General features: G+C 44.3%; 6 non-coding genes across 6 annotated transcripts; all 6 read left to right on the forward strand.

Annotated features, from left to right (window-relative positions):
* Positions 1-210: 210 nt before the first annotated feature.
* Positions 211-425, forward strand: LOC133115468 (small nucleolar RNA U3). The gene has a single exon (XR_009705649.1). It is a non-coding gene; the product is annotated as a small nucleolar RNA U3 (small nucleolar RNA).
* A 361-nt stretch (positions 426-786) lies between these two features.
* LOC133115488 (small nucleolar RNA U3) lies at positions 787-1,001 on the forward strand. Its single transcript, XR_009705669.1, has one exon. It is a non-coding gene; the product is annotated as a small nucleolar RNA U3 (small nucleolar RNA).
* Positions 1,002-1,362: 361 nt separating this feature from the next.
* On the forward strand, positions 1,363-1,577 carry LOC133115469 (small nucleolar RNA U3). Its single transcript, XR_009705651.1, has one exon. It is a non-coding gene; the product is annotated as a small nucleolar RNA U3 (small nucleolar RNA).
* Positions 1,578-1,938: 361 nt separating this feature from the next.
* Positions 1,939-2,153, forward strand: LOC133115644 (small nucleolar RNA U3). The gene has a single exon (XR_009705817.1). It is a non-coding gene; the product is annotated as a small nucleolar RNA U3 (small nucleolar RNA).
* Positions 2,154-2,514: 361 nt separating this feature from the next.
* On the forward strand, positions 2,515-2,729 carry LOC133115559 (small nucleolar RNA U3). Its single transcript, XR_009705737.1, has one exon. It is a non-coding gene; the product is annotated as a small nucleolar RNA U3 (small nucleolar RNA).
* Positions 2,730-22,879: 20,150 nt separating this feature from the next.
* Positions 22,880-23,086, forward strand: LOC133115601 (small nucleolar RNA U3). The gene has a single exon (XR_009705778.1). It is a non-coding gene; the product is annotated as a small nucleolar RNA U3 (small nucleolar RNA).
* The last annotated feature ends 259 nt before the right edge of the window (positions 23,087-23,345 follow it).

Genomic DNA, 23,345 nt, shown 5'->3' on the forward strand with positions numbered 1-23,345 from the left:
AACCTTTTGGGTTCATTATAGCATGCCTTAATTTTTTAGTTTGCAGTTGCCTAATAACATTGCGTTCAAAATAATTCATTCATGGGGCACCGTTTAGGAAAAAAAATTACTGTGGCGATGAGGTGTCTCTTTATATCCTGTGATCAAAATAATCGTAAATGAAAGAACTTGCAACTTTAATGGGAACCACAAGATGACCACTGTGACGTTAAGACTATACTTTCAGGGATCATTTCTATAGTGTGTGACTGAGGAATGCGTTTTGAAAGTGTTTGGTCTCGCTGCCCACGATGACGAGATAGTGCATCCCTTTCTGAGCGTGACGCGGATAGAGAATATTGGTTTTTAATCAGCAGTTCTCTATCATTGATGACCGTTCCGCTTCTGCAGAGAATGTGGAGGAAGGTGGATGTGTTCTGAGTGGTTAGTTTATGATTGCAATTAAACATGTTTTGTGAAATAACAACTTCGGAACCGTCTTGGTTGATCAGGTGGTGAAGAAGATATGTTTTTATGCTTCTGATTCCTGAGATAATTGCCAGAATGAAAGAGAAAGGCCATCTCGCTCGTTTCCTAAACCTTTTGGGTTCATTATAGCATGCCTTAATTTTTTAGTTTGCAGTTGCCTAATAACATTGCGTTCAAAATAATTCATTCATGGGGCACCGTTTAGGAAAAAAAATTACTGTGGCGATAAGGTGTCTCTTTTTATCCTGTGATCAAAACAATCGTAAATGAAAGCACTTGGAACATTAATGGGAACCACAAGATGACCACTGTGACGTTAAGACTATACTTTCAGGGATCATTTCTATAGTGTGTGACTGAGGAATGCGTTTTGAAAGTGTTTGGTCTCGCTACCCACGATGACGAGATAATGCATCCCTTTCTGAGCGAGACGCGAATAGAGAATATTGGTTTTTAATCAGCAGTTCTCTATCATTGATGACCGTTCCGCTTCTGCAGAGAATGTGGAGGAAGGTGGATGTGTTCTGAGTGGTTAGTTTATGATTGCAATTAAAAAAAAATTGTGAAAAGACAACTTCGGAACCGTCATGGTTGATCAGGTGATGACGAAGATATGTTCATATGCTTCTGATTCCTGAGATAATTGCCAGAATGAAAGAGAAAGGCCATCTCGCTCGTTTCCTAAACCTTTTGGGTTCATTATAGCATGCCTTAATTTTTTAGTTTGCAGTTGCCTAATAACATTGCGTTCAAAATAATTAATTCATGGGGCACCGTTTAGGAAAAAAAATTACTGTGGCGATGAGGTGTCTCTTTATATCCTGTGATCAAAATAATCGTTAATGAAAGAACTTGCAACTTTAATGGGAACCACAAGATGACCACTGTGACGTTAAGACTATACTTTCAGGGATCATTTCTATAGTGTGTGACTGAGGAATGCGTTTTGAAAGTGTTTGGTCTCGCTGCCCACGATGACGAGATAGTGCATCCCTTTCTGAGCGTGACGCGGATAGAGAATATTGGTTTTTAATCAGCAGTTCTCTATCATTGATGACCGTTCCGCTTCTGCAGAGAATGTGGAGGAAGGTGGATGTGTTCTGAGTGGTTAGTTTATGATTGCAATTAAACATGTTTTGTGAAATAACAACTTCGGAACCGTCTTGGTTGATCAGGTGGTGAAGAAGATATGTTTTTATGCTTCTGATTCCTGAGATAATTGCCAGAATGAAAGAGAAAGGCCATCTGGCTCGTTTCCTAAACCTTTTGGGTTCATTATAGCATGCCTTAATTTTTTAGTTTGCAGTTGCCTAATAACATTGCGTTCAAAATAATTCATTCATGGGGCACCGTTTAGGAAAAAAAATTACTGTGGCGATAAGGTGTCTCTTTTTATCCTGTGATCAAAACAATCGTAAATGAAAGCACTTGGAACATTAATGGGAACCACAAGATGACCACTGTGACGTTAAGACTATACTTTCAGGGATCATTTCTATAGTGTGTGACTGAGGAATGCGTTTTGAAAGTGTTTGGTCTCGCTACCCACGATGACGAGATAATGCATCCCTTTCTGAGCGTGACGCGGATAGAGAATATTGGTTTTTAATCAGCAGTTCTTTATTATTGATGACCGTTCCGCTTCTGCAGAGAATGTGGAGGAAGGTGGATGTGTTCTGAGTGGTTAGTTTATGATTGCAATTAAACATCTTTTGTGAAATAACAACTTCGGAACCGTCTTGGTTGATCAGGTGGTGAAGAAGATATGTTTTTATGCTTCTGATTACTGAGATAATTGCTAGAATGAAAGAGAAAGGCCATCTGGCTCATTTCCAAAACCTTTTGGGTTCATTATAGCATGCCTTAATTTTTTAGTTTGCAGTTGCCGAATAACATTGCGTGAAAAATAATTCATTCATGGGGCGCCGTTTAGGAAAAAAAATTACTGTGGCGATGAGGTGTCTCTTTTTATCCTGTGATCAAAACAATCGTAAATGAAAGCACTTGCAACTTTAATGGGAACCCCAAGATGACCACTGTGACGTTAAGACTATATTTTCAGGGATCATTTCTATAGTGTGTGACTGAGGAATGCGTTTTGAAAGTGTTTGGTCTCGCGGCCCACGATGACGAGATAGTGCATCCTTTTCTGAGCTTAAAGCGGATAGAGAATATTGGTTTTTAATCAGCGGTTCTGTATCATTGATGACCGTTCCGCTTCTGCAGAGAATGTGGAAGAAGGTGGATGCGTTCTGAGTGGTTAGTTTATGATTGCAATTAAAACTCTTTTGTGAAATGACAACTTCGGAACCGTCTTGGTTGATCAGGTGGTGAAGAAGATATGTTTTTATGCTTCTGATTCCTGAGATAATTGCCAGTGTTTGCTTTCAACTTTAAGTTCAATTTTCATCTTCATTTATTTACAACAAGCAGGTTTTGGCAGGGCTTCAATGTGTTTGTTTGACTCACCATTTGTTGCTTCAGGCGTGGTCAGCACCGGGTTATGGATGGTAGATGAGTTGATACACAAAACTAAACTAATCTTTTAAACTGCCTTCTAAATGATGTCAAATATAATAAAATATAATGCTTGATTTATGCTCCGGTAGCCTTTGTATAACACTTGAAAACCTTATCTTGCCGAGAGGCCTGCTTCCATGCTTTCATTCACTGTTCATATGTGTCACACTGACTGGTGGCAGCCATCTTACTTTTAACCCTTGACCCAGGGGGTGCACACCTCTAAGTGCAGTAGCCATACCTGACCAGTGGGTGGCATAACATGAGAAAACTACCATATACTATGGGCTAGGCTTCAACAACTGAAAGACAACATATCAAATGACACTAATCAAGCTCTTTTCCTTTCCACAGCCAAAGGTAAGTAACACACAAAACATAAAGGTTTCCTTCTAAGAATAATGGCTCCAACACACCGGCCCCGTATTGGTACTGGCGTAAGGCAACAATACTTAAAACTAAAAGTCAACATGGAGCCTACAAGCAATACCTTTTCCACTAAACGTAATAACTCAAAAAACTGCTGAAAACCAACAGCAGAACTCACAAAACCAAATGCATACTAAGCAATAACCAACAACTCAAACGTCTTACTTAAGAGTGTGGTGCATGGTAAGTTTAGTGTGTATGTAATGCATGACTATGTGTAAGCAGACTACAATATGCGAGCAGTGTAAGTGTGCAGGCCATCTGGTCTGTTACTCCGAGGCCTCTACCAGTAAGCATTGCTTGCTTATTGGTCGCTCCATTTCACTCATCTTGGTTTGCAGACGAACGCTGCGGACTAGACCCTTAGAGTCTGGGTTGGTCTCTATGACTCTGGCCATCAGCCATGATCCACGTGGCGCTGTAGGTTCTTCGACAAGCACGATATCTCCCTTGACAAAGTTTCTTCTCTGACGGCTCCACTTTGATCGCTCTTGGAGCAGAGGTAGGTACTCTTTGATCCATCTCTTCCAAAAAATATCAGCAATGTATTGTACTTGTCTCCAACGCCGTTTGATATATGAGTCGTCCTTGTTAAACAGCCCTGGTGGCAAGCTGGGCTGGTTCTTCATGAGGAGGAGATGGTTAGGGGTTAAAGCCTCCAAGTCATTAGGGTCACCAGAAACGGCGGTCAAGGGGCGTCCATTGAGGATGGATTCTGCTTCACACATGATGGTATGTAATCCTTCATCATCCAGAGTTTGTTGTGTAGTTACAGACAAGAGGGTCTTCTTCACAAGTCGAATTAACCGCTCCCACACACCTCCATGGTGAGGGGCAGCAGGGGGGTTAAAGGTCCACTTAATGCCATCTTGGAGAAGAGCCTTTTCCATCTTCTGTGTGTTCCAAGCCTTCATGGCTTCTCTCAATTCCCGCTCTGAGGCGACGAAATTGGTACCATTGTCTGATCTCATTTCCTTTATCTGTCCTCTTCTTGCTACAAAATGTCTAAGGGTGTTGATACAAGAATCTGTATCTAATGAATGGGCAACCTCCAGATGAATCGCTCTGCTGACAAGGCAAGTAAAGATGACACCATAGCGCTTGACTTCAATACGCCCTCTTTTCACTGTGATTGGACAAAATAATCGACTCCTACGTGGGTAAAGGGCGGAATATCTGGTGTGATGCGGTCCTTCGGCAGGTCTGCCATCTTTTGCTGTCCGACGTTCGCTTGAAGACGCCTGCAGGTGGTGCATGCAGAAATCGTTCTCCTTGCCAGGGAGTTGGCTGCTGCTATCCAGAATCTTTGCCTGAGGCATGACAGCATGTGATTGCGTCCTCCATGACCCGTTTTGTGATGGATGTGTCTCATCAGAAGCTGAGAAATGTGGTGTTGCTTTGGAAGGATGGCTGGATGAACCGCTTCCAGTGGCATTGCTAGCCTGCTCAGTCTGCCTCGCATGATTCCTTTGTCCATCTGAGGATCCAAGGCGTATACGGGACTGTTTCTCTTGACATTCAAGTCTCCCTTTTTCAGGGCAGCCATTTCCTCTGGAAATCCTCGAGCCTGACAGAGGCTTATGATGGCAGTTTCGGCATCCTTCAGGTCATCTGTGGTCAGAGTTCCAACCTTCATGGTGTCTTTAAACTTCACCATTTGGCTTTCAACCAATCTTGGAGAGCTCACAGACCTCTTGACTTCATTCCTCTTGTTCTTTATCTGAATGAGGAGAGCTTTCAGTTTGAGAAACCAAGCTACTGCCCTCTGGAGGTCATTCCAGTTGGAGTAGTAGTGCAGGAGGGTATTTGTAGCATCAGAGTCCTTGCTTAGCACTGCGTTTACAGTGACTTTGGTTTTTCTCACTTCAGGGTCATCTGTTGCAAGTGAGAGGTGTCAACTTGTGGTTTAGGCCAATTCCTCTCTGGTGTCGTTAAAAAGGCTGGGCCAATGAACCAACTGCAGCCAAGGAAGTCAGCAGCAGCTAACCCTCGCGAAGCATGGTCTGCAGGGTTGAGCTTGGTTCCAACATGTCTCCACTGCATGACCTGTGACGCTTCTCTGATTCTACTCACTCGGTTTGCCACAAAGGTTTTGTATCTTTGGCTGTCACTTTGGATGTATCCCAGAACAGACATGCTGTCTGTCCAAAAAACAGAACCTTTGAGTGGTATCTGAAGCTCTGTGGTCAGAATCCTCTCCATCTTCACTGCCAGTGCTGAGGCAGTTAGTTCCATCCTAGGGATGGTCATCTGTTTTACTGGGGCCACACGGGCCTTCCCCATAATGAAGGCAGTGTGGACCTCGTTTCTGTCGTTAGTTAGTCGTAAGTAACTTGCTGTTCCATACCCCTTTTCCGACGCGTCGCAAAAGTGGTGCAGTTGGGCTGAGGCGATTGCTCCAAAGTTTTTAGGCTTTATGCACCGGTCTATGCTCAGTTCTGCAATCTGCTTGAGTCCCATCAGCCACTCTTTCCAGGATTGCACGATGTGTGGTGGCAAATCATCATCCCATCCATAATTGTTCTTGCAGCACTCCTGCAAGATATGCTTAGCAGTAAACACGAAAGGGGCTAAGAATCCCAGTGGATCGTATACTGATGCTACAGTGGACAGTATGCCTCTTCTGGTGCACGGTTGCTCCTTCAGGGACACACTGAACCGGAAAGTGTCACTGTCCGCATTCCATTGAACCCCTAAGGCTCTTTCCACAGGTAGGGTTTCGGTGTCCAGGTCCAGGTCCTTTGCCGCCTTGTCTCGGTCCTCTCTTGGGATGGAGGCCAGCACAGCTTTGCTGTTGCTCATCCACTGTGTGAGGTTGAATCCTCCTTTGGCACAGGCTTCCTTGACATTCTTACATAGAGCGATGGCATGTTTCTCTGTAGGAACTGACTTTAAACAGTCATCAACGTAAAAGTTGTTTTGTATGGTGTCAAGAGTCTCAGCTGAGAAGTTGGCTTGATTGTCTTTCGCCATCTGCTTCAGAGCATAACTCGCACAGCTTGAAGATGATGTGGCTCCAAAAAGATGTACCGTCATCCTGTACTCCTTAAGCTCTTGGGTGACATCCCCTTGTGGCCACCAAACAAAACGCAGGTAGTCCACGTCTGATGGGCTGACCTTGACTCTGTGGAACATACTCTCAATGACGGCCGTGAAAGCTACTGGCTCCAGCCGAAAGCGGAGAAGAACGCCAATCAAAGAGCTGGTCAGATTTGGACCCTGGATAAGTTGGCTGTTCAAAGAAACACCTTGGAAGCATGCGGAGCAGTCAAATACTACACGTAACTTCCCTTTCCTAGGGTGGTAGACCCCGTGGTGGGGTATGTACCACACCTTTCCATGGCTGGGTCCACGTTCCTCCTGGGGGACTGGCTCTGCATATTCCTTTTCAATCATGGAATTGAGAAATGCAACGTACTCTTCACGGAATTTTGGATTTTTGTTTAATTTCCTTTTCAATGATTTGGCACGCTGTTCTGCCATTTGCCTGTCATCCGGCATCTTACAATCGTCCATCTTGAATGGAAGTGGCAGATAGTAGCGTCCATCTTTAAGCTCAGCAGAGCTGTCCATCATGTTGATGAATCGTTTGTCCTCGTCTTCTCTTCGTAATTCTTCTCTGGGAAGTCATGGTTGTACTGTTGAAGCAGTAAGTTGTCTAAAGTTGCCACGGATATGCGATTTGCAAGCAGGCATGATGCCGATTCCGAGTCCCCACATATACAGTCATCGTGAAGTAGGCCATTCACCACCCATCCTAACATGGTCTTGACAGCGTATGGTCCATTACCTTGGCTGTTAAGAACCTTCCATGGCTCCATGAGCTTGGGTGCACTGTTTCCAATTAGGAGTCCTACATCTGCATCTATCTCTGACAGTTGGATCTCCTTCAAATATGGCCACTTCTCTATGTCCCTTTGTGTGGGTATGTGCTCTTTGGAAACGGGAATCTCTGCTTGAGTGTACACTTCAGGCAGTCGTACAAAGTCGCTATCTTCCAGACTGCACACTTCCAGGCCAGTAAGTACATGTGTTGTTACTGGTCTTTCTTGTCCTAATGTTTTCAACACTATGGCTGTTCGCTTGCCAGTGGCGTTCAGTTGCTTCTTCAGTGACTCCGTGCAGAAGGTAGCCGAACTGCCCGGATCGAGAAAAGCGTAAGTCTGAATGGTTCTATTTGAGTTATGAAGTTTAACCTGCACTGGCACTATAGAGAGGGTGCAATGTTTGCCACCAGCCCCGATTTGCTTCTTGTCCAGGGAAACCAGAGCGCTGCTGAGTGAGGTCCTTTCACCCTTTGTTTCTCCTTTTCCTTCAGTCTTCTCACACCTTGCACCGGTTTTCTCAACCCTTGACTCAGTCCTTTGGATATGCAAGATAGTAGGGTGCGATCGCTGGCAGACCCCACAAGTCAAGCGCCTTTTGCAATCCTTGCTGATATGGCCTTGAACGAGACAGCCAAAGCAGACACCCCTGGATTTGAGCAGTTCCACTTTCTCCTTGTGAGACTTCTTGCTCATCTGTTGACATGCAGAAATATCATGGCTTTCTGAACAGCAAACGCAGAGGGCCTGGTTTGTTTTTGTTACAGGCGTTTCTTTGCCAGATGTACTGGGTTGAACTTCCTGCACTGCTGCTAAGGTAGCAAAGCTGCTTTTCTGGCGGGTGAAACTGGAGCTAAATTTAGCAGTCATGGGTTTGGACATTGCTTTGATATCCCTTTTTGGTGCAGACTCCTGGATGTCACCAAATACAGGATCCGACATCAATTTGGCATTCCTTTCAATGAACGCCACCAGGTGAGGGAATTTGGCCCTTCTCTTGTTACGTTCCATGTGGTCATAGGCAGCAGACCTCCATTTCTCCTGTAGCTTGAACGGTAACTTGGAGATTATGGTCCTCATGTTTCCAAGACTGTTCATCTCCTCCATGTTGTCAATCTCTTGCATGGTATTGTAACACCCTCTCAGAAAGATTGCATATGATAGGAGTGCCTTCTTATCTTCAGCCTTAATGGCGGTCCAATTAAGGGCCTTCTCCAGATACGAGGTCGCAACCAGGAAGTAATTTCCAAAGTTCTCCTTCAACAGCCTTTTGGCTTCCTTGTAGCCTTTTTGGGGCTCCATATGCAGACAACTGCGTACAAGGTCCTGTGGCTGTCCAGTGGTGAACTGTTCCAAGTAGAACAAACGATCACGGCAATCATCGGTTTTGCTCTCTATGGTGTGTTCAAATGACCGAATGAAGCTCAGGTAATGGAGCGCATCACCGGAAAAGCTTGGATGGGAGGAGTGCAAGCCTTTGTTCTTTCATGAGCATTTCTGTGACATGATTTTGCCTTTGCATGACAGTAGACAAATCCACATTATTGTTATGTTGTGGTTGTGATCGAGGAAGTTGAGGTTGTGACTGTTTTGGTTGGGACCGCTGTAGTCGTGTCCGTGATTGTGGCGTGGCGCGCCCACTGCCCTTCAATCCCTTGTTGTTAAGACCGGTTCCATTGTTGAAGCGTGTGCTGCGCATGCCTTTATGCTGTGTAGTCGTCAGCTCTTTCATGTCATATTGCACATATGATGGTGCCTGTAAATCTTCCAGGCCACCGCTTTCTATGTCATCCTCCTGTACGATATCAAAAATGTCTTCCTCTTCCTCCTCCTCCTCATCATCATCATTCTCTTCCTCATCATCATCCTCTTCCTCCTCATCATCATTATCAGCGCTGTTGTCAATGTGAGTAGGTTGGTTAAGGCTGTACTTTTTCTCCAAGGGTTTGAAGGGCGGATACTGGTCTGGCTTTGCAGCAGAAACATTGCCAGCAAAACAGAGCTTGTCTTGTCCATCCTCTTCAACTCCCTCTGGCTGAACGTTCTGGGATGTGTCTTCCTTTATTTGAGGTGAAGGTGAGACCTCCATCAGAGGAGTGGTGGTCATTTCTGTTTCCAGTACCTTTACCCTAGCATCTGCGGCTGCAATGTCAGTTTTCAAAGCAAGACGTTCTTTCTTGGCTTTCAGTTCAGCCTCCTGTTTATCCAAAGCCAGCTTTTCCTCCAATGCGGCTTGGCGTGCCAACAAGGCAGCACACTCAGCTTCAGGTTCACGTTGCTTTTGTGAGGATCTTGATGTTCTCCCAGTACCTTGGGATTCTCTTGCGATGGTGTTTTGACTTTCATCCTCTCTTTGCTCCTTATCTGCTTGAAGCTGGGCCTCAATAGGAGCAAGGCTGAGCCATTGGCGTACCTCACCTTGGAAGTCATGCATGGTAGCCAGCTTAGGCTTGAACCAATTCAAATCATCAACGGATGCCTCATCCAGAGACATTAATCCTTGCACTAACTTGTGTGCATCAAGGAATCTCACCACAATATCATCAAGTTGTTCCTTATGCTTCCTTATGGCTTTCACATTGGAGTAACTCAACATCAGTGGTGTCATCATATTCTTTGTTTTTGTGAAATTGGAAAGTTTTGATTTCCTGTCTCCAATTAAAGTTTAACATTTTTCTTCCATGGCTTTAAGGGTGGGTTTTGAAACCCTTTTTTTCTCGGTAGTTGACATTTTCCTGTTTGTGTTTCACTTGATTATGCTTCTTTAAATGTGTGCACAGTACTGTCCCTTTAAGCTTTGATTCAAATTCAAACACAGTTTGTCATCATCCTTTTGAAGTCAAACATTTCAGGGCCAAAGCATTCCTTCCATCATCACAAGGCAATAGTCACAGATTCCAATTCATCAAACATTTGTTCCATTGTATTTCAGCATTTTCCAAAGTTTTCCAAAAGTTCATGACTTCCAATCCATTAAATGCTTCACACACCAAAACATCCAATTGCTCACATCAGCAAGGTTTTCAATTTGTTTGTGCCATTGTTTGTGACATTGCCAGTGTTTGCTTTCAACTTTAAGTTCAATTTTCATCTTCATTTATTTACAACAAGCAGGTTTTGGCAGGGCTTCAATGTGTTTGTTTGACTCACCATTTGTTGCTTCAGGCGTGGTCAGCACCGGGTTATGGATGGTAGATGAGTTGATACACAAAACTAAACTAATCTTTTAAACTGCCTTCTAAATTATGTCAAATATAATAAAATATAATGCTTGATTTATGCTCCGGTAGCCTTTGTATAACACTTGAAAACCTTATCTTGCCGAGAGGCCTGCATCCATGCTTTCATTCACTGTTCATATGTGTCACACTGACTGATGGCAGCCATCTTACTTTTAACCCTTGACCCAAGGGGTGCACACCTCTAAGTGCAGTAGCCATACCTGACCAGTGGGTGGCATAACATGAGAAAACTACCATATACTATGGGCTAGGCTTCAACAACTGAAAGACAACATATCAAATGACACTAATCAAGCTCTTTTCCTTTCCACAGCCAAAGGTAATTAACACACAAAACATAAAGGTTTCCTTCTAGGAATAATGGCTCCAACAGCCAGAATGAAAGAGAAAGGCCATCTCGCTCGTTTCCTAAACCTTTTGGGTTCATTATAGCATGCCTTAATTTTTTAGTTTGCAGTTGCCGAATAACATTTTTTTCTGCAGAGAACGTGGAAGAAGGTGGATGTGTTCTGAGTGGTTAGTTTATGATTGCAATTAAAAATCTTTTGTGAAATGACAACTTCGGAACCGTCTTGGTTGATCAGGTGGTGAAGAAGATATGTTTTTATGCTTCTGATTCCTGAGCTAATTGCCAGAATGAAAGAAAGGCCATCTCGCTCGTTTCCTAAACCTTTTGGGTTCATTATAGCATGCCTTAATTTTTTTAGTTTGCAGTTGCCGAATAACATTGCGTTAAAAATAATTCATTCATGGGGCGCCGTTTAGGAAAAAAAATTACTGTGGCGATGAGGTGTCTCTTTATATCCTGTGATCAAAATAATCGTAAATGAAAGCACTTGCAACTTTAATGGGAACCACTAGATTACCATTTTGACGTTACGATTATACTTTCAGGGATCATTTCTATGGAAAGTTTCGTCTTCGGAATTGTATTGTTAAAAGTTCGGAAAGCTATTTTTGTGTGTGTTTAATTAACAGAAGTTCTTTGTATATATTTTTTCTTTATCGGCGGTGCAGGAGGGGAGCGGTTGGTCGTGGAAGGTAAGGCCCTTCGGGGCAAGCCGCTTCTTTTTTGTGGAGTTGTTGGTTTTTTTTGTCTTGTGCTTTTGTTTCCAGGGCCTTGAGGATGTCGGCAGCACGGGTCGGCGCCCGGAGGCACTGTTGCGTGCGTTTCAATCTTCGTGCGAAGGACGGTCGTTTGTTGAAATTGTGACGGCCCGCTCGTATCCGTTTCTGGTTTTTCTTTTTTTGTCTTTCAAGTGGCTGGCTGAGGAACAAGAGGGTCATCAGCTTAACGAGGTGCACCTGTGGCCGGAGGCTTTGGCTTAAGACATCTGCCATTCCTGCAGTTGGGGCTTGCTTCCTCCCATGCTGACAAGCCTTTTTGTTTGACTGGCTAACATTTATATGTATCCAGTCACATTCAATTTATGTACCTACATTAAATACATGACACATAGCTTTACACACCTCATTACTAATTTTGGTATATTTTGTTATCTTTTGTCTTATTAAATTCTATTATTTTGTTCTTCCTTAAACTGGTGTGTGTCCTTCGTGTTACGATTTACGAGCGATCGTAACATAATGGGGGCTCGTCCCGGATCCTTTTTGATCCCTTTATTTTTACTTGCATTGCGAGTTTGAATGCCTTATTCCGGAATAAGGCGGTTTTGGCATCTGTTTATATTTGGTCGCCGCGGCGTCGTTACTTTCAGGTAGCTTTGTTCTTTGGCATGAGTAAGTACTCATCTGATTCCTTTTGGTAGGACTCGTTTCGTGTCCGTTTGTTTGTATTATCTGCATTTGCTATCTGGATTTGTTTGTGTTTTCTGGATTGGCGTAGCCTATTTTCCAGTGGTCTAAGCTACCGTAACACTTTGAACAGATGCCAATAGACACGCATTGGTTTATATAGACTAGTTCATGCTTGTTTAAATTTATTTTTGATCGTGGGAATGAAGAATAATTATTCTAGTTCCAGTTTCGTGAGTTGGAGCTAGTATTTCTGTTCCCCGCTGCTCCATCCTTCCGACGACCGGTGAGTTACCATACTAGTGTGCAATTACAGTATTGATTTGTTCTGATAATACTTGTGTAATAATTACTGGTGCTTAAAGCTATATTCCCCTGATAGGTTGAGCGGCACGGCCGGGAGGCCTGTCAATTTTTTTATTTTAGTTTGTTATTTTCGGGTTGTTCGTGACGGTGGGGGCACGCTCCGACGTTACGGTGGTAACTTGTCAATTGGTTATTCATTGTGCGTACGGTTTCAGCGTTTAAAGCCGCCTCGAGCCGTAGGGACTCCCAGAAGACTAGGGTTGATCAGGTAGATCTGTGGGGAAAGCTCCTTCAGGTTTTTTTTGCACACTGTTTGGTTGCAAATCGTTGTCTTGGTTGGTTTTTTTTCGGTTGGGTGCAATAGCGGAGAGTAAAGTGAGGGATTTATGCGACTATAACTTTGTAATTTGTTTGTTCATTGCCATTTTGGTATAATCTCCACTAATTTAGTTAATCCGTTTCTATTTACCTCATTATATCTAAAGAGAAATCCGAAATTAAAAAGACTCTTTCTCTGGTGGTTGCTGCATTTTTGGAACAACCCAGCTGGTCTAGGTTAGATGCACTTCGTAAGGATTGCTTGATTGAATTGGCGGAGCAGTTGGGCCATTCTGACGTGGGGGCAAAAACTTAGAAAGCCGGAAATAAAGAATTTATTGGTGGAATTGATTGTTAATAGGGGGTTATTAGAGGCCCCAGAAGCCGTGGAAGGTCCTTTGATGGCTTCTTTGATTGGTCCCAAACCTAGTTCAGGTAGTGTAGATGCGGATGGGCATTTGGTTTTCCAGCAACTCGCATTGGAACAGGACAAAATTGCTTTAGAGCAGAGAAGACTGGATTTTGAGGAAAGGAAAGCAAATGCCGACCAGGAATGTTGTGTGGCCCAAATTGATTTGCTCAAAGAGGGGGTGAGTCCTGGTGACTTGAATGCCACTTGGGGTGGATCTTTGTTTCCCTCTAGTAGTAGCTGTGGTGCGCCAGCGTTTGATATTGTAAAAAATTTAAGATTACTTCCTAGGTTCAATGAAAAAGACGTTGATACTGTCGAGGACCCGGCCCTAGGCCCTCCTGATGAGAGATTGACAGAAGATGGGTTAAGCAGGAATGCATTGTTAACCCCTCGCACACGCCAATGGGGTAGGAGTAAAAGCTCCCGTAAGAGGAAAAGTATATGGTATAAAATAAATGTACAACCGTATATGGATACTGAGGAGTCTGAAGTCAGAGGACTTAGATTCAGGGTTTTAGAGAGCAAGGCTAAAGGCCTGACTGAGGCCATGCGTAGAATGTGTTCTAGCATGACCATGGAAGGGGCTGAACACGCAGAACGGAAAATTGGGGACCCAGGGAGTTTTGCATTCAAGGAGACGATAGATGTGATAACATACTTGGTTGACACGTGTGGGCTGGCTCCTACAGGGGAGGAGCACGAGGCCTGGTTAAAAAAACAGGATGAGAAAGACAATGAAAATAATTGGGAAATCAAAGAGCAGGAGGAGATTGAAAAATGTAAAAGAGATAAGGAAAATGGCATGGACGTCAATACCGAAAGAAAATTAAGAGGCTTCACGGGCCTCTCTGAGGATAACACAAATAATTTATCGACTATAGAGGAGTTGAATGATGAATTACACTCCGCTATTAGCTGGATGACCTTTGTAGACCCCTTAAGGCGCCACAAAAAGGGGCACCTGAAGAGGGTGTTGGGATGGTGGCAGGCTTTAACGTCTGGCTTGCATGAAATCAAAGTTTGGAGGAAGTCAAGGAGAGATTATGAAACTGACACAGACACCAGTGATGAATAGGTTCATTAAAAACAACATAAGGGCTAGTGTTTTTCCACTCATATATTAAGATGGGGGAAATTCCCAAACCAGAGGGGCCCATGAAATAAAATATTGGGGACAGTTCTTTTGAGGTATGAGAAAATGACAATTGAAAAAACAGAAATAATTAATATGATCATTAAAAAACAGGTTATATAAGAGATAAATGTCTTCCCGCTTGACATAATGGGGGCATTTCTTATCAAAAAAGGTACACTTGTATGCAAAAAAGATATATAAGGAATAAGCTTTTAGACCTTAGAGCAGGATCTTAGAATTTGGCTTCAGAAGATATCTACGAGCTGGTGAAGAGAGCAACACAAGACAGCTGTAGTCAAGCTGGAGTGGCGCGCTCCCTCTGCGCGCCACTCCAGGATATGGATATGGAGAGAGGAGTCACGTACGCGGTGCGGACTCAGCCCAAGAGTTGTGACAGCAGGACTGATGTCGAAGAGGTGTTCACGCGCATCCCTCATAATACAGAAAAGCTGGTGAAAGACTTAAAGGGCTTTTACAACATGCTTGGAGCCGTGAACTGCACCTGGAGGCCAACAGACGGGACGCGGGGTTCCTCCACGCTACAGAACACCTTCCTGCTGGACCCACGCAAGAACCTGAAGCCTCCCCCCCTAACCTCAGTGTCAGTGAGGAGAGGCATATGCTGCGGCTGCACTGCAAAACCCCCGACGTGTTCGAAGAAATACCAGTGCACATCCCAGACAACAGGCAGGAGAAGTACGAAGTGCAAAGTCACGTCTTTCGAAAGTCTGGGTCCTGATCCTGCCCCAGATTCCCAAACCAATGCAGCTGTTCAAAGAGCTCATCAACAGCAAGGAGGAGGGATCAAATCCCGCAGAAAACGAGATGGCTATATTTAGGGCATGAGTGGTAATTATAATCTATATTACTTGTAGAAGTAGGAAAAGTAATACATAGAAGTAATACATTATAAGTTTCCTTTTATTTTTATGTCTTTTATTTTTTAGAAAGATACTATATACGATATAAATAAGTAGTAGACTTTAGGGGTGTTTGTACCCATTGTATTAATGGAAGTTCAGTAGCTTTTATCTCCGTGAAGGGGGAGCCATAAGATAAGGTAAAGGCCAAAGAGGAGGATGGATATTGGAGGGGTGTACCTTGATTTTTAAACATCGTGGTGGAAAGGTAATTTAGAAAGAGCTAAGAGGGGTATATGTAACTTGCATGTGATTAGCAAACTGCAAAAGATGATATGTACACTGTAATCTGTATAACTCTATTCTTTTGATTGATTATAATAAAGTATATCTTACTATAATCATATGTGATAAAGAGTCTTTAGAGGAATACATTGAATACAGGACATCGATTACCAGATTTGCATCACACCCTTCACTTCGAGACTGGGCTGGAAGTTCAGTAGAACTTACCAGGGCTCCAGGACGTTCGGAGTACTTGAGTTCGTCCCCGAGACACCTCATTGTGAGGTACTGCTCGTGGGAACGTGAGGTCTGAGCTCGGCAAGGGGTCCGTGGCTCACGACAATACTTTCTTTATTCTATTTGAGCGTGTAGCTGATACTTTGGGGTGGCCGGATGTACCAAGAACACTGATGCTTCAGTGTATTTTTACTGGGAAGGCTCAGGAAGCGTATTCAGCACTAACATCTGAACAGTGCTCTAACTATAACATCGTCAAATCCGCTGTTCTAAAATCCTATGAGTTAGTTCCTGAGGCTTATCGCCAAAAATTTAGGAATTGTAAGAAAGGGGCAGGGCAAACGCACGTTGAATTCGCTAGGGAGTCATTGAGTTTTTTTGACCGCTGGATTAAAGCATCCACTGTTACTACATTTGAACAATTACGTGATTTACTGTCCCGACCGCGTTGCTACTTATGTTAATGAGCACAAAGTGCAGACGGCAGCGGATGCAGCTGTGCTTGCTGATGAATTTGTGCTGACGCATAAAAGTGGGTTTGGAGACCACCGTTTTCGTAGCCATGCTTTTAATAACGTTGATCCTTGTCAGTCTCAATCAGAAGATCCTTCTGGTATTGGTAATGATGCAAATGCAGGTGAGAAAAAGATTGATCGTAAATTAACTGGGAAAAAGCTTAATGGGGCTTGTGCCTATTGTAAACAAAAAGGCCATTGGATTAGTGATTGTCCGGTTCTTAAAGGAAAAAATAAGTCCGCTCAATTTAGGGTTGCTGCTTTAGCAGCCCCTGTGCCATGCTCACGTAATTGTATTGATACTCCTAAGGTGACTCATTTGAAAATTCAGGATCCTGTTCCCTCTATAAAGGTTACTCCATGTATAGAGTTTGCTCCATTTCTCACTAAAGGTTTTGTATCTCTTGATGGTAACACAGTGAAGCAGGCTGAGGGATACAGGGGCAACTCAATCAATTCTTTTGGAGGGTATTTTGCCCCTTTCATCAAAAACTGAAATTGGACGCAGTGTGTTAATACAGGGCATTGAATTGACCCATGTGAATGTTCCATTACATGAAACTAATCTATCTTCTGATTTGGTCAATGGCAAGGTTGTAGTGGGTGTGCGCCCCTCCCTGCCAGTAGCGGGAGTTACTTTCCTTTTAGGAAATGATTTGGCTGGTGGAGCTGTGTGGAAAGATGTACAGCGCCCTCTAGAGGTTGTCTCTGTCCCATGCATGTCTACGGAGGTGGCTGTGACTGCGCGGAGGTACCCAGAGGTGTTTTCGGCTTGTGCCATTACTCGGGCTATGAGCCGTAACAGCATTAAGGCCCCTGTTGACCATTTAAAAAAGGAGTATCCCTGTTTATTGATTGATCTAAGTGAGACCTTTCTGGTAGATCCAGTGGACGCCGTTTCACCTGTAGACAAAGCCTTAAAGAGCCGATCTGGTAAGGTAATCAGTCCCCTGTCGGTTTCTTCTCAGGAGTTTATCTCTGATCAGAAAGCCGATTCTTCATTGGCTGTGGCACCGAAGGCAGAGGATGATGCAGTGCTGGTTACTGTCGCTGTCGCCAAAAATATAAACTAGGTCCCTCCTTTGTCTACTACTGCATCTGTTATACCTTTCCGATATCCTTTTTCACAAGGAGTAGTAGGGGATGCTGCAGAGGATGTAATTATGCCGGCTGACTGTGTTTTTCAGGATAGACTTAACTCTGAGTTCTTATGTAACCTTGAATCTCAGTTTGCACATTTGTCTGTTTCTGAACGTGCTGACCTGGTTCAATTAATTAATTTGCACTTGTCCCTCTTTTCTGACATCCCGTCACGTACAACATTGGTCGAACATGATATTGATGTCGGTGACTCTCCTCCCATTAGGCAACGGTTTTATCAAGTGTCGCCAAACAAACGCCTTACCGCAAGGGAAAGGCTTTGATTTAAGTTTTAAAACCCAGGCTCTACTCAGAGCATTTTGGGAAAAGTTTGATTTTGTAAAAGATCGTTTTGAGATGTTTTCAGTTGAACGGCTTACAGATGATTCTGTGAAGGTTCTTGTGATTAAAATGTTTAACGAGATGGTGAATGAATGGGATTTGACGACGTGGCTGGGGAGACACTGCATGGTGCGGGCCCCGCCCGAGAAAGTTCTAGATTTGGACGGCATCTGGATAGGAAGTTGGAGGGTGCCTGTAAAGCTGGGTGTTGACCAAGCAGGTTATGGGGGGCTGAGACATCTGCCCTCAATGATTGTGATGGGAGAAAATAGAGGGTTGCTCTTTTATCAGGGCCAACCCAAGTTATGTAGGAGGTGTGGTGCTTATGGGCATCTAGTGGAAGGGTGCAAGGAGATTTTTTGCTCTAAATGCAGAGAGGTGGGCCATTTGTCAGGGCAGTGCCCAACAGGGAGAAAATCTGTGTGGAGCTACTACACACCTGTTTCGGGACTGCCCTGACCCTGCCATTTTAGAGGAGACAACAGGGCAAACAGGGAACAGGAGGGAAGTTCCCAGGAGCCAGGAGAGGGCAGTAGGGAGCAGGAGGAAAGGGAAGTTGAGGCTCAGATAGAGAGAGGAGGGGAAACAGGTGAGGGGGAGAAGACACAGCCAGATGAGCCAATTAAGGGCGAGGGGATAGAGGTAGGTGAGATGAGAAATGGGATGGGGGAGAATGCAGAGGAGCCACAGGAGGGAGAGGATAAAAAGGAAGGTAAGATGAGAAGGGTTGAGGGAGGGGTAGAGAAAAGTGTAGGGGTGTGGGCGAGAGGGTAGAGACAGAGATAGTGGAGGCAACAACAGGTCAAAAGGCCGGGCAGGAGCAGGAAGGGGAAAGAGGTGGGTCTCACAGCCTATCTGGATCAGATGGGGTAGGAGTGGTAGAAAGGAAAGGAGCGGAAAAACATTTCGGGGAGTCTGACTCTGAGACGGCGTCCATGATAACCGTACAATCAGAGTCAGAAGAGGTGCAGGAGAGAGAGATGGAGACAGAAGGTATGTCTTTAAAGAGGGGGGCTGAGGAGGAAAATGAGGTAAACTCATTTGGGGGGAAAAAGTGGAAAATAGAGAGACGGAAACAATGGGAATGGTTGGGTTCATTGACCGACAGTGATGAATCTAGAGAGTCACCTGTTTTTAAAGCAACGTCACCGAATGAGTCTCCATATGTGAGTGAAACGGTGTTGGATGATTCAGGTGGGGGTGAGGACATGGTTTTGAAATGAGGCGGATGGCAGCCATTTTGTTTTCATGTCTGATTTGTTTCTTGGGAGGTTTCATCATTTTATACTTTAAAATGAATTCAGTTTTTGCCACTCCCTGTTGCTACGTTGAATGTGCGCAGTATGAGGACAGTAATGAGGGCACAGGCTGTTCTGTCATTCCTGGAAGGAGTGCAGGCAGACATTATATGCCTACAGGAGTGTGGCTTACCTTACCAGAAGTCATACAGGCAATGGGAAGGGAAGTGGGCACAGGGGCCGTCTCTGTGGAGCGGCTCTGACGAGAGCAGGGCGGATGGGGTGGTGGTGTTAATAAAGAACAAATGGGTGAAGGTGGTGGGGAGCACTATTGTCAAATGTGGTAGGGCAATTTTAGTTTCCTTAAGATTTTGTGGTGTCCATATGAATTTGTTGAATGTTTATTGTTCCCCCCAGAGACAGAAGAGGTGGGACTTCCTGCAAGACCTACCTCCTCATTTGCTGGGCAGAGCGCCATTGTTGGTTGCTGGTGATTTTAATTGCATTTTAAATAGGTCAGATCGGCATGGGGTGGGCGATGATTTTAGAATGGATAAGACCTCCGGCTATTTGCAAAGAATGGTGAAAGATTTTAATTTAGTAGATGTTTTTAAGGCTCTTCACCCAGGAAGTGAGGGTTTTACCTGGCATAGTGATGAGGGGTCCCGAGCGTCCAGGATTGATTTCCTCTTCGCGAGGGGTTTTGTCGCGCAGACGGCAGATCTGAGCCCTGTATTTTTTTCTGACCATTCCCTGCTGCTGTGCACTCTGGCTGTGGAGTCAGAGGTGGCTGTAGGCACTGGGGTTTGGAAGCTGAACTGCCGTTTGTTGGAAGATCAGGCAGTAGTGATGGCTTTCCGGAAGCAGTTTGAGGAGTGGAGGACCCTATAGGACCTGTTTAGTTCCCGGGCGGAGTGGTGGGAGGACATCAAAAACCGAATAAAATAATTTTTTATGAGAGTGGGGAGGGAAAGGAGGGCAAAGGAAGGAAGAGTGTGGGTGGGATTACAGAGACGCTTAAACCGATATTCTTATTTGGTGAATGCAGGGTATGATTTTAGTGTGGAGGTGGATGAGGTAAAAACGGAGATGAGGAGTCTAGCTACTATTCGAAGCAAAGAAGTAATTTTTAGAAGTCGGGAAAGGGAGATAGATGAGGGAGAAACATGTTCTCGATTCTTCTTTAAGAAGGTTTTATCGCAAGGGGCATTAATGAGAGGGTTGAAGGACGAGCAGGGGGGCCTCATTAGAACTACCGTGGGGCAGATGAGGGTAGTGGAGGACTTCTATAGCAAACTATTTGGGGAAAAGAAGGTGGAAAAAAAGTTAAGTGCAATAGAGAGGAAAACTAAAGAGGAATCAGGGTTGGATATGGATTTTAACTTGCAAGATTTAACCGAGAGCTTGTTGACTTTTAAAAAAGGTCAATCCCCAGGGTTGGATGGGCTCCCCCTAGAATTTTATTTAAAATTTTGGAATTTTATAGGTCCGGACCTGAGAGTCATTTTTAAAGAATTTGACAACAGAGAGATTTTGCCGGAAAGTTTTAGAATGGGAGTGGTTACGCTGCTTTTTAAAAAAGGGGAAAAAACAGACTTAAAGAACTGGCGACGGATAACACTTTTAAACTTTGATTATAAACTGTACAGCAAGATTTTAACTCTAAAGATGAGGGTGGTTTTAGAGGACATCATCCACCCGGATCAAGTCTGTGCTGTGCCAGGGAGGAGAATCACGGACAGCCTGGTATTGGTGAGAGACGCCATCTGTCTTGCGAGGGATAGACAAATGAAGTTAGCCGTTTTAAATTTAGACTTTGAGAAAGCGTACGATCGGGTCTCGCACCAGTACATGTTTCATGTACTGCAAAAAATGGGGTTTCCGAAAAGGTTTATAGCCCGGGTGGGGCTTTTGTACACGGGGGCGAAGAGCAAGATTTTGGTTAACGGGTTCCAAACTAATGCAGTGCCAGTGAACTGCGGCGTCCGCCAAGGGTGTCTGTTATCCCCGCTCCTGTTCGTATGTTGTATCGAACCGCTGGCGCAGGTCTTGAGAAGGGAACCGGGGATAACAGGGATGAAAATCCCCAGGAGTGAGGGGAGGGAGGCTAAATGTGTTTTATACATGGATGATGTCACAATTTTATGTACAAATGCTTATTCGGTCACCAGAGTTTTAGAAAAAAACAATGATTTTGGGGGGGCTTCCGGAGTCAAACTAAATAAGGAGAAAACAGTTTTAAAGATGTTTGGACCATGGACTGACATGGAAAGGCGATCCTCACGTTTGGCAGTTTGCACAAGGAGCATAAAGATTTTAGGGGTAGTTTTTAATTCTGAGGGTCTGGGTGAGGAGAACTGGGAGGGGGTGTTAGTGAAGGTTGAGAGAAAATTAGCTTTTTGGCAATTACGGAGCCTCACTTACGAAGGGAAAGTTTTAATTCTTAAATCTGTTATTCTACCTTTGTTTTTGTTTGTCGGTGTTGTCTTTGTCCCGTCTTGTGCTGTGTTGTCCCGGCTGGAATGGGCAGTGTTTCATTTCTTTTGGGGATGTGGATGGGAGCGTCTGCTGAGGGTGTGGGTAAAGAGAGAGCCGGGGAAGGGGGGCAAAGGTGTGCCGGATGTGTACCGGATTTTAATGTGTTTCGTTGCGTTACATGTGTATCGTCTCAGTGTAAAGCGTCCTTTTTTGTTCGTTTTTTTATTGGGGGGTATCTCAGGCGGCTGGGAATTTTACAGGTTCCTTTAACAGTACCGGTAGCCTTTTTTATGCCTGGGTTTTATAGACCGCTGCAGGTGTTTTTAGAGAAAAATGGGGCGGAGGGGGAGGGGGTGGGTACCCTAACCTCATACAAACAGTTGTTCTCCTTTGTGCAGGACAGGGACTCCATGTGTCCAGTGCGTGGGCTGGCGTTAGGCCAAGCGGAGAAGATTTGGAAGGCGGTGACCCACCCAGACCTGTTCCACCGTCACAAAGACCTGGCGTGGCTGATAGCACACAAAGTGTTGGCAGTGAGAGCAGTTCTCCACTCAAGAAGGCTGGCCAGAACAGCAAAATGCCCCCGAGACGGCTGTCGACAGGATGAGACAATAAGACATGTCATGTGGGACTGCAGCTTCGCTGCGGCCTTCTGGAGACGGGCCCTCCCTCTGTTGCAGCAATGGGCAAGAGGGGGCTGTCTGGACTGCACCTGGATCCTCTATGGTGGAAAGAGAGAGAAGCTGGGCAGCCAGGAAGGAAGGGCCCTGTGGCTGGCGATAAACGCCTGTTGGGAAGCGCTGTGGACATCGAGGAATCTGGTGTCACTGGGACGGACAGCCCTCTCACCATTTGGAACATGGAAAATGGCTTTGGCCCGGGTGAGGGACTACATACAGAGAGACAGCCGTCGGTGGGGGGCTGGAAGAGCTTGGGCTTTGTGGGGAACGGCTGCCTTAAGATGTGTTGGAGTGGACTGAGCAGTTTGACGTGGTGCCAGGTTTTTGTGTCGGTTAAATGGACTGGTGTTGGAGTTGGTTATTTAAGGACGCATCCTGTCCTTTACAAAGTGCTTCTTTTCTTACTGTATGATTTTATTGTATCGATTTTAGAAGTCATGGTATTACAAAATGTGTGTGTGGTTTCATGGGTTCCTTCATAGTTATTTATTAAGAGTGGACTTGAAGGGGTTTTTTTGTACCAGGAATGGATTATTTATATATTTTGTGTCCTGAAAATGTATATATGTATTTTTTTGGGATTTGAGATGTGCTTGGGTTTGTTTTGATCGTATTTATTTGTTTGTATTTATTTGTAAGAGGGTATTTCAAACTGTAGTATGACTGAGAAGGAAATGATGTGAAGTGTAAATGTACAGATATAATAAAATTATACAAAGCCGTGACTGAGGAATGCGTTTTGAAAGTGTTTGGTCTCGCTGCCCACGATGACGAGAGAGTGCATCCCTTTCTGAGCGTGAAGCGGATAGAGAATATTGGTTTTTAATCAGCAGTTCTCTATCATTGATGACCGTTCCGCTTCTGCAGCGAATGTGGAGGAAGGGGGATGTGTTCTGAGTGGTTAGTTTGTGATTGAAATTGAAAATCTGTTATATGACGACTTCATAATCATCTTGGTTGATCAGACGGTGATGTACATGTATTTTTATGCTTCTGATTCATGAGATAATTGCCAGAATAAAAGAGAAAGACCCGCTCGCTCATATCCAAAACCTTGTCAGGGGCCTTTTTTGCAAGTGTGTGACGCTCACAATTGTTTGGTCACATTTGGTGTATTATTGTTAACAATCTTATGGAGATGAGCCAGATTTATTTGTATAT

This window comes from Conger conger, chromosome 16, assembly GCF_963514075.1.
Source record: "Conger conger chromosome 16, fConCon1.1, whole genome shotgun sequence".
Lineage (NCBI taxonomy): Eukaryota > Metazoa > Chordata > Actinopteri > Anguilliformes > Congridae > Conger > Conger conger.